The sequence below is a fragment of the Podarcis tiliguerta genome (genome assembly GCF_965153285.1).
Source record: "Podarcis tiliguerta genome assembly, chromosome: 2".
In the NCBI taxonomy this organism is placed as follows: domain Eukaryota; kingdom Metazoa; phylum Chordata; class Lepidosauria; order Squamata; family Lacertidae; genus Podarcis; species Podarcis tiliguerta.
The window spans coordinates 6153030-6162779 of NC_139535.1; the positions used below are offsets into that span (position 1 = coordinate 6153030).

Consider the following 9750-nt stretch of genomic DNA (forward strand, 5'->3'; position numbering starts at 1 on the left):
GAAATTTTTGTCAATGAATCAAACCCAGTCAGCGCAATGCTTTCATCGCGGACACAATGGCTTGATGCATATTTTATCATTCCTCATAGTAATCCCGTCAGATCACTACAGTTATAGCTGCTATCTCTGTTTCATATACATCATAAAATGAAATAGAAAAATATTTACAAAAATAAAATCTTTATGAAAATTTTAAAAAACCCTCATGAGTCCCACCTACACTGGAAGAAAATAATGGGATCTGTTCACATCCCTCATAGTTAGATTACTGCAATGCACCGTACAAAGAGATACCGTTGAAGGTTGGGCCACAGGCTGTAGCTGGTGCAGAACGCAATAGCCAGGTGGCTTGTGTGACCAAGGTAAAAAAGGTAAAGGATCCCTGGACAGTTAAGTCCAGTCAAAGGCGACTATGGGGTTGCGGCGCTCATCTTGCTTTCAGGCCGAGGGAGCTGGCGTTTGTCCACAGACAGCTATCTGGGTCATGTGGCTAGCAGGACTAAACCGCTTCTGGCGCAATGGAACACCGTGACGGAAACCAGAACTCGTGGAAACACCGTTTGCCTTCCTGCCACAGTGGTACCGATTTACCTAATTGCACCGGCGTGCTTTCGAACTGCTAGGTTGGCAGGAGCTGGGGCAGAGCAGCAGGAGCTCACTCCGTTGCACAGATTCGGACCGCCAACCTTGCCATCAGCAAGCCCAAGAGGCTCAGTGGTTTAGACCACAGTGCCATCCACCTCAGGCTTGTGGGAGGAAACTACTGCCAGCATAGAACAGCCTGCTAGTGGGATTTCCACCTGCTACCAATCTGCTACTGGGCTGAGTTCAAGGAGTTTGTACTCACCTGCAAATCCCTGTTCTGCTCAGTCCCAGATATACAGCAGAGATTCTCCTGCAAGTTCCAAAGATCTCCAAAGCACACACCCAGAATGGGGCTTTTAGTGTCACTGTCTCTGTTCTGTGGAATGGCATCCCTTTCGCGGGGGGGGCGGGAATTGGGACCTTTTCCAGCTGGATAAATAAATTTTAATAACGGGTGTCCACTTGTTACGGTTTTAGTCTTATTTTTTTTGGTTGCCTTTGTGTATATAACTGCTTTTTAAAACATTTTTTATATAAATTGCCTTGAGACGGTGGTTTAGAAGGCAATCAATTATTTTTAAAACATATTTTTAAAATACTTTTCACGTTTATACATTTCACTAATTTTACAATCATTTTGACATTTCAAGGTTTGACTTCCTTCCCCCTCTTTCTGCGCTTCCTTAAATTTATCTTTAACATCTTCTGCATATCCAAATTAACTAATTTGCTCATTTATTCATCTTCTTTAAATATATACTGGTATGAAACTGCAGGTTATTACAATTATCCTACCAATGTTTTTATCTGTTTACAATTTATCTGTAAATATTCAATAAACCATTTCCATTCTTGTATTTTAAAAAAATGTTATCTTGATTTCTTATTCTTCTGGTAAGTTTCGCCGTAGAAGGCAATCATATTTAAGGCAATCCTCCTGTGGATTTTTGTTAAATGGGAAAACGGTAGATAAACAGAAGCAGAGCTATAGAAAGAGATATACGGAAGATATACACAAATAGATAAATCTCGCTGGACCAAAAGAATAAGACTTTTGATGCTGCCACACAGACGGTAAAACTGTTGAGTATTGCCAGTTAATTTACTTGCATTTCTGAAGATATATTATCATCAAGCAGAGTAAAAGGGAACCTTACGGAGAGAGGACACGATCCTGCAAATCTCCTTCATAATTTGGCTGTGCAGGGCTCTCTGGTCAGGACCCAGCAGACCCCATTCCTCTTCAGTGAAACAGTCCTGAGAGGGAGAGGGGCGAAATGCTTCCTTGCAAATATCAAAATAGACCGGCCTATAAGCAAAATCCCAAAGCCTTGTTAAGGGGAGGTGAATGGGCATTACCCTCAGGATTAATATACATTGGTACCTTGGTTCTCAAACTTAATCCATTCCGGAGGTCTGTTCCCAAACCAAAGCATTCCAAAACCAAGGCGCGCTTTCCCATAGAAAGTATTGTAAAATGGATTAATCCGTCCCAGACTTCTGAAAACAACCCCTAAAACAGCAATTGAACATGAATTTTACCATCTAACGAGACCGTTGATCCATAAAATGAAAGCAATAAACAATGTACTGCAATCACACGATCAGTCAGTCGGTAGCTGAACTGGGTTCCACACAGCCACAAAAACAAAACAAAAGGAGCCGCAAAAACAAAAATGCAAAATAAATATCAAACACAGACAGACCTCAGCGTAACAATCAAAACAGAAGCATTACACTCAAAATTGAGTCAAGGCACTCAAAACGGAGCACATTTGGCTTCCCAAAAAAGTTTGCAAACTGGAACACTTACTTACGGGTTTGCGGTGTTTGGGTTCCAAGTTGTTGGAGTACCAAGGCGTTTGAGAACCAAGGTACCACTGTAGAGGCTGCAGAAGCTTTTTCCCCACCTGGGAGCCTCTTTCCATTCAAGACAATATTCGGGGCGGATCCAGAGGCAAAATTTGCTACCTCCATCCAAGGAAACAACAGGCAAGATCAAGGGCCAGAGAGAGGCTTGGAGGGCCGCAGTTAGTGCCCCCTACCATGATGGCTGAGGTTCCCCACTCCTGATTCAAATCTTCAAGAGTGGCGTTGACAGCCTTCCTAGTGGGTAGCAAGATAGCGGTACTGGCAGGGTCCCCGGCCCTGATTCCCTCTACCTGATTTGGTGACCCAAGGAGAGATGGCTGAGCACGAATCGTCAGCACGGTTTCATCACCTGCGAGAGACAAAGAGGTCAGGAATGTTGGAAGGTCAACAGCAGGGATCATGCAGTTTATCAGCTAAGGGTTAAATCTGGTGGTGTTTAAAGAGAGCTGGCCAAGAGGGGTGGGCGGAGCTGCTGCTTAGCAACCAAGCAGAGCGGCATGACCTTCACTGAGGAAACGTGTGCTCGGATTGGCTGGCTGGTGCTGAGGGAGGTTTCCTCTGCTATGTTTGGATGAACGTCTCCCTGCTTTTGCTTGTTTTTTCAGGAAAGTGATATCGGCTCTTTTCGCAGTAGCACATGCTTGTCACGTAGACAAGAAGTTTGGGATCAGTTTAGCACAAGGGTCAGCAATCTTTTCCAGCCATGGGCCGGTCCACCGTCCCTCAGATCATGTGGTGAGCCGGACTATATTTGGGGGGGGGGGGGAATGAACGAATTCCTATGCCCCACAAATAGCCCAGAGATGCATTTGAAATAAAAGCACACATTCTGCTCATGTAAAAACACCAGGCAGGCCGCAGAAATAACCCAGAGAGGCATTTAAAATAAAAGCATTCTTCTTTTTTAAAATTAATATTCTTGATTGATTAAAAAATTTACATGTCTGTACAAACATTATGTACTATCTCTTAACAGGTAAAAAAAGAAAGAAAATTACATAAAATAGAACATTTATAAAGAAAGAAAGAAAAATAAAGAAGTAGCAAAGATAAGAAACAAAGAAATAATAATCATAAAAGACAAAGTCCTGGAGCGTCCGCGGGCCGGATTGCGAGCGTGATTGGGCCGCATCTGGCCCCTGGGCCTTAGGTTGTCTACCCGTGGTTTAGCAGATGGATGGCCCTATTTCATGTGTCCCCTTGGATCCTGCAACCTGACGGATTGGCACTCAGACAAGTGCCACATCACGTTCATCCTGAACTTGCAAGGAGCCATTCTTCTGGTCGAAGGTGCCCCATCTATGCTTACTCCGTAAGGCGGTTTCTCCGTCACCTTCCTGATTGATAGGCCACCACAAGGAACGTTTCCTTGGCCTCAGAGAAATCTCTTCCTGCCTCTGCAGTTTGTTCCTTTACCTGAAAGAGCAATGAGGACTAGGATCAAAAATAAAATTATAAGAGGGAAAACACTTTTTGGGGAGAGTTGAGACACTCTAGAAGAACTTTGGGCAATTAGTGAAACGTTTTAGGGTATCTCCCCCTCACTTTACCAGCTCCTGGGAAATATCTCAGTGAAACTGTCTCTCACCTGCTGCTCTTTCTGCTTCTGGTCCTCTGCCCGGCTCAGGAGGAAACCTGCCAGGGCCACCGCCTGGGAACTGGTCTCCGCTCCGTATTCCCTCACCCAGTTCTCCATCTCCGGGGGGAGGACAGCCAGGAACTGCTCCAGGATCACTAAATCCAAGATCTGAGCCTTGGTGTGTCTTTCTGGCTTCAGCCACTGACGGCAAAGATGGTGGAGTCGGCTGCAAACCTCTCGGGGTCCCTCGGGCTCCCGGGAGCAGAAATGCCAGCATTGTACGTCTAGGCTGAGGGTCTCTTCCTCACCTGCGTTGTTCTGTGTGGTTCTTTCCCAGAATCCCGCACTGCGTTCAGCCTGGATCATCCGACAAGGATGAGCCCATCTTGCCATCAGGCTAGAGAGTGCGGAGATTTGAAGATGGACTACAAACCTGAGGGAGGTTCCTTTATTAATTTTTATTTATTGAATTTACAGGTGAAACTCGAAAAATTTGAATATCGTGGGAAAGTTCGTTTGTGAAACTAATATATGAGATAGACTCACGACAATCAAAGTGAGATACGTCAAGCCTTTATTTTTTATAATTGTGATGATTACGGCTGATGCAAACCCCAAATTGACAATCTCACCTGTATATACTGCCCTACACTGAGAGTTACAGCTCCGAGAGTGAAGAAGGAGAAGAAGGAGAAGGAGAAGGAGAAGGAGAAGGATGTTATTATTTATACCCTGCCCATCTGGCTGGGTTTCTAGCATATATAAAACATAATAAAACATTGGCTTTTACCCTGACCCTCGATGTCATGCCCTCCCCTCCCGGAGAGACGATGCCCCTGTGACTCAGGACAAATAGAAATGGTGAGCATGTCCTCCAGTGCCTGTATTACAGAGACATTCGCCTTGGCCTGATTTCCCCACTACTTCATAGGTACCCAGGACGCACAGGGCAATTCTATACCTCCCTGCTGCTCTCAGGTACTGATCCTGCTACAACATGCAATGTTGCTAGATTCTGCACAGCAGCACTCAAAAATTGCCGGGGGATGACCTGTGCCACAAACCAGATTTAATGATTATATCAGAGTGCTCTGTAAATTTTTCATATATCAACCTTTTATGCTCTTCCACACCCACCCAATGCTCCTACCCCTTCTTTTAGATTATTTTAAAGTAAAGATAAAGGGACCCCTGACCATTAGGTCCAGTCGTGACCGACTCTGGGGTTGCGGCGCTCATCTTGCTTTATTGGCCGAGGGAGCCGGCGTACAGCTTCCGAGTCATGTGGCCAGCATGACTAAGCCGCTTTTGGCGAACCACAGCAGCGCACGGAAACGCCGTTTACCTTCCCGCCAGAGCGGTACCTATTTGTCTACTTGCACTTTGACGTGCTTTCAAACTGCTAGGTGGGCAGGAGCAGGGACAGAGCAACGCGAGCTCACCCCGTCGTGGGGATTCGAACCTCCGACCTTCTGATCGGCAAGTCCTAGGCTCTGTGGTTTAACCCATTTTAGCTTCCTTTAAATTCTTATAGACTTTTATATTCACCTTTTCATACCTTTTAGCTTTCCAAAACGCTTTCCAAATTTTAAATGACTGTACCCCACCCTTTTATGCTGGTCTATGACGGTAATAAAAAAAATGTATTGTAATAAAACACCAAACATTAAACACTTCCTGATACAGGGCTGTGACTTCCCAGGGAACGCTGGGAACTTTAGCTCTGTGAAGGAAAATGTGTCTCCTAACAGCTCTGCTTAACAAACTACGCTTCCCAGGATCCCCGGCGGGGGACAACGACGACGGCATTATGGTTTAAATGGGGGCATTATCAGGTCTACAGGCTGACCTCGTGCATACAACACGATACACCCTAATTTGTATACTTCTTCGTCTTTTTCTATTTCCTTATCCTGCATCCCCTGCTCTGAGTAACACTTTGCCACTATTCTGTGATGTTTTTGTAAGGCCTAATAAAGTTATTGTTCAACTAAGATGAGAAGGGTTTCGGGGTGGGGTGGCGAAGCTTCGCTTTTCCGGGAGAAATACATTTGGAACAATTTATTTGGCTTCTGAAGTCACTGCTATGCCATGAGGACTGAGAACTTCTTGAAAAAGGAAAGTCCAGATTGCTCTCTAGAATCTCTTCTTTTGCAGCCTTCTAGGGTTTATACCGTCCTGCCACCAAACATCTGCCTCGGGGTATCTTTCCATGACATCTGGAAACCAACAACTCAGCTGGCGAGCGAAGGGAGAAGTCAACAGGTTGTGAAGACTGCGGAACATCTTTGGTGGCAGCCCTGTGTCAGGAAGAGCATTTAAGGCAGCCCACTACAGAGTCGACACACACCAACCTCTGGAACAGGCAGCCCCACCTGCAGTGGGTCACCCCCTTTGAGAGCGGTCAGTTGTTCCGTCTTCTCCAGGCTCAGCTTCACCAAACAGCAAAATCAAGCCAATATGTACCTGCTGAGTCCGACACTCAGGGAACCAGGCAGTGGGCCTTCTCGGTGGTGGCACCTGCCCTGTGGAACGTCCTCCCATCAGGTGTCAAGGAAATAAACAACTATCTGACTTCTAGAAGACATCTGAAGGCAGCCCTGCTTAGGGAAGTTTTTGACTTTTGGTGTTTTAAAATTTTGGCATCTCCACCCCCATCATTCTGCCCAGACACTGAGGTCCACCTCTGAGGGCCTTCTGGCAGTTCCCTTGCTGTGAGAAGCCAAGTTACAGGGAACCAGGGAGAGGGCCTTCTTGGTAGTGGCACCCCTCGGTAGTGGAACGCCCTCCCACCATTTGTCAAAGAGAGAAACAACTACCAGAAGACATCTGAAGGCAGCCCTGTTTAGGGAAGCTTTTAATGTTTAATAGGTTATTGTATTTTAATATTCTGTTGGAAGCCACCCAGAGTGGCTGGGGAAACCCAGCCAGATGGGTGGGGCATAAATAATAAATTATTATTATTATTATTATTACTTGGGAGGAAGCTCCTTTCAGCCAGGCTCCTCTTTGTTTTTCTAGCTCTGTCTGCTTCCTCACCCTCCCTCTCCAAATGTATGAAAGCAGCAAGGAGAGGGAGCCAAGCTGCTAGCCCCTCTGCCATTAGGGAAATTGGGATAAGGAGAGAGGGAGTACTGACAAGGGAGAGCAGTGAGGTCCACTGATGCCATCTAGCCTTCCCCCCAACCACAAATTATATTATTATTATTATTATTATTATTAATAATAATAATAATATCTATACCGCTTGATTGAAAAAAATAATAATCTCAAAGCGGTTTACTGCATATTTAACAGCAATAAAACAAACTAGAATCAAACATTTCTGAAGAATTTCAAATATAAAGTATACAGTCAAAGCAATATATTTAACAGGAAACTAAAATATTATCTTAAAATATTTCAAAATAAAACATTACAAAGGAGGTTGACTACAGAATACATATTTAACAGGAAGTTAACAAAAAAAACACAACTTGAACATTTCAAAAGAAAACATTGCTAAGTGAAGCCAACTATAAAATGCACATTGCAAACAGCATAGTTTACAAGCCGGTTGACTGACTGAACCCAAAGAGTACTCCTTAATGGTTCTTCAAATCCTCTATTACAGCAGTCCATTGCTGCCTCTTGTGGCAGTGAGTTCCATAGCTTAATTCCTCACTGTGCGAAGGGTTTCTTTTATATATCCTGACTCTTCCACCATTCAGCTTCCTTTGACGCCCCCGAATTCTAGCGCTGGAGAAAGAAAAAGCTTTTCTCTACCTACTTTCTCCACACAATGCCCAATTTCATAATCGTGTCACTTCTTACTTGCTTTTTCTCTAAACTAAAAAGTTCCCAATTCCGCGACTTTTCTGCACAGCGGAGTTCCTACATCCCCTCGATAATTTGGGCTGCCCTTTTCTGAAGGTGGGGTTGGGACCACTGGGTGCAAAGTACAACTTCTGAAAAATCTCATTTATCCCTTTTTGGGGGGAGGGAAGTTTCCAGCCCCGAAGAGCAGAGCAGACACTTCAACGTGGATGTGAAGTCTCTGAAAACAGAGAGGAAGGTGACCAGGGGTCAGAGAGCGGGGCTTGTCCCTCCCCAGGACTTGGAAAACATGGTAAATTGGTGGCAGCAGAGCTCCACGACTCTCGTGACCTGCACAACCAAAATAAATGGTACATAAAGTGCTTTTAAAATGAAGAAGCACACCTTTTTATGGTCCACAATTCTTTTGTTTTGCTGTGGAGAACAACTAGGCCTGGATGTCTCCTGCAAAGGCCTCACTAAGCAGGGCCTACTAATCATCATGGAGCATCTTCTCCCCAGGGACTGATTTTTTTGTTTCATTTTGTTTTTTCAAAGGAAGAACAGAAAAAGATAACAAATGCAGAATTGTGCTTTTATTGTTTATAAGGTGTGAAATAGACTCGGAGTCGAGAGTGGATTTCATGCTCTTTATTCAGCTCACAGTGGTGAGGAGGAATGAATGTTCCCCCACAGTATCTGCTTTATATACATTATTTACACAATGGGCCCCACGTGATTGGCTACTGGATACTGTTAAACAATACTGAAGTATCAGATCTGGAAGGACATGGTAATAGATTTGGTTAGCATGCTGAATTTTGGTATGAGAAAAGAAAGCTGCACAAGCGATTCCTGAACCACATTATAAGGAAATCAATTTACCAAGTATGGGACAAATATAAGAATTTATTAGAGAAGAAGACACCTTGGTGGCTTTCCCCATTAGAAACCATATCTGTAAAAACAGGTAAACACGAAACTGGGCAATATGCAAAGATCTGTTAACAGAAGTAGAAAACAAATTAAAGGTGAAAAAATATGAGGATATAAAAGCTCTGTTAACAGGTTGCTTACAATATTGCCAAATAAATGACATATTCAGAAGTGACAAAGAGAAGGACTTTGGGAAGGAATTCTTAAAGTTCAAAAATGAATTATTAGAAAATAATGAGAAATTGTTATCAAGAATGTACAAAACACTTTTGGAATGGGAGATGAAAGATGAAGAGGTTAAAGCTGTAATGATACACTGGGCAAAACACATAGGTTAGAATATACCACTTGAATCATGTGAAAAAAGATTTTAAAATTCACGGCATGTAGTTCATTAAAAGAAAATTATATGAAGATGTACTGATGGTATTTGACTCCAGTAAAGCTTGCTAAAATGTATAAAGATATCTCTAATTTATGCTGGAAATGTAAGGATAAGGAAGGAACTATTTTTTCATATGTGGTGGACATGTAAAAAAGTAAAGGGCTTCTGGGAAATGATACACAATGAACTTTTTAAAATTCTTAAAATTACGTTTGTTAAAAAAAAACCAGAGGCGTTTTTTACTAGGAGTAATTGGGAGGAGAATTGCCAAGGAAGCAAAGGAGACTGTTTATCTATGCTACTACAGGGGCCAGATGCTACTAGCCCAGATATGGAAAGAAGGGAAGGTCCCAAAGAAAGAAGAATAACTAGATGACTGGCTAAGAAATATAATTATATGCAAGGACAATAAAGGGGGGGGGGGGAATGGAAACCAGGGGGGCAAGGGGAAAAGCCATTTATTGCAAATTTGGATTGGATATCTATGTACCAAAAGGAAAAATGTTATTTTGAAAATTGAAAATAAAAAAATATATATATTTTAAAATAGTTTAGAAAACGTTTTGGGGCTCCCGTGCAGCTGATCCAGCGGGGCTTT

General features: G+C 43.4%; 1 long non-coding RNA gene across 1 annotated transcript in view; it reads left to right on the forward strand.

The window, feature by feature from the left end:
- The window catches only part of LOC310671179, a 29640-nt gene extending 21174 nt beyond the window's left edge, over nt 1-8466 (forward strand). The window contains exon 2 of the long non-coding RNA XR_014507867.1: nt 8405-8466. This is a non-coding gene — a long non-coding RNA (uncharacterized lncRNA). The remainder of the gene's footprint in view (nt 1-8404) is intronic.
- Nucleotides 8467-9750: the final 1284 nt, after the last annotated feature.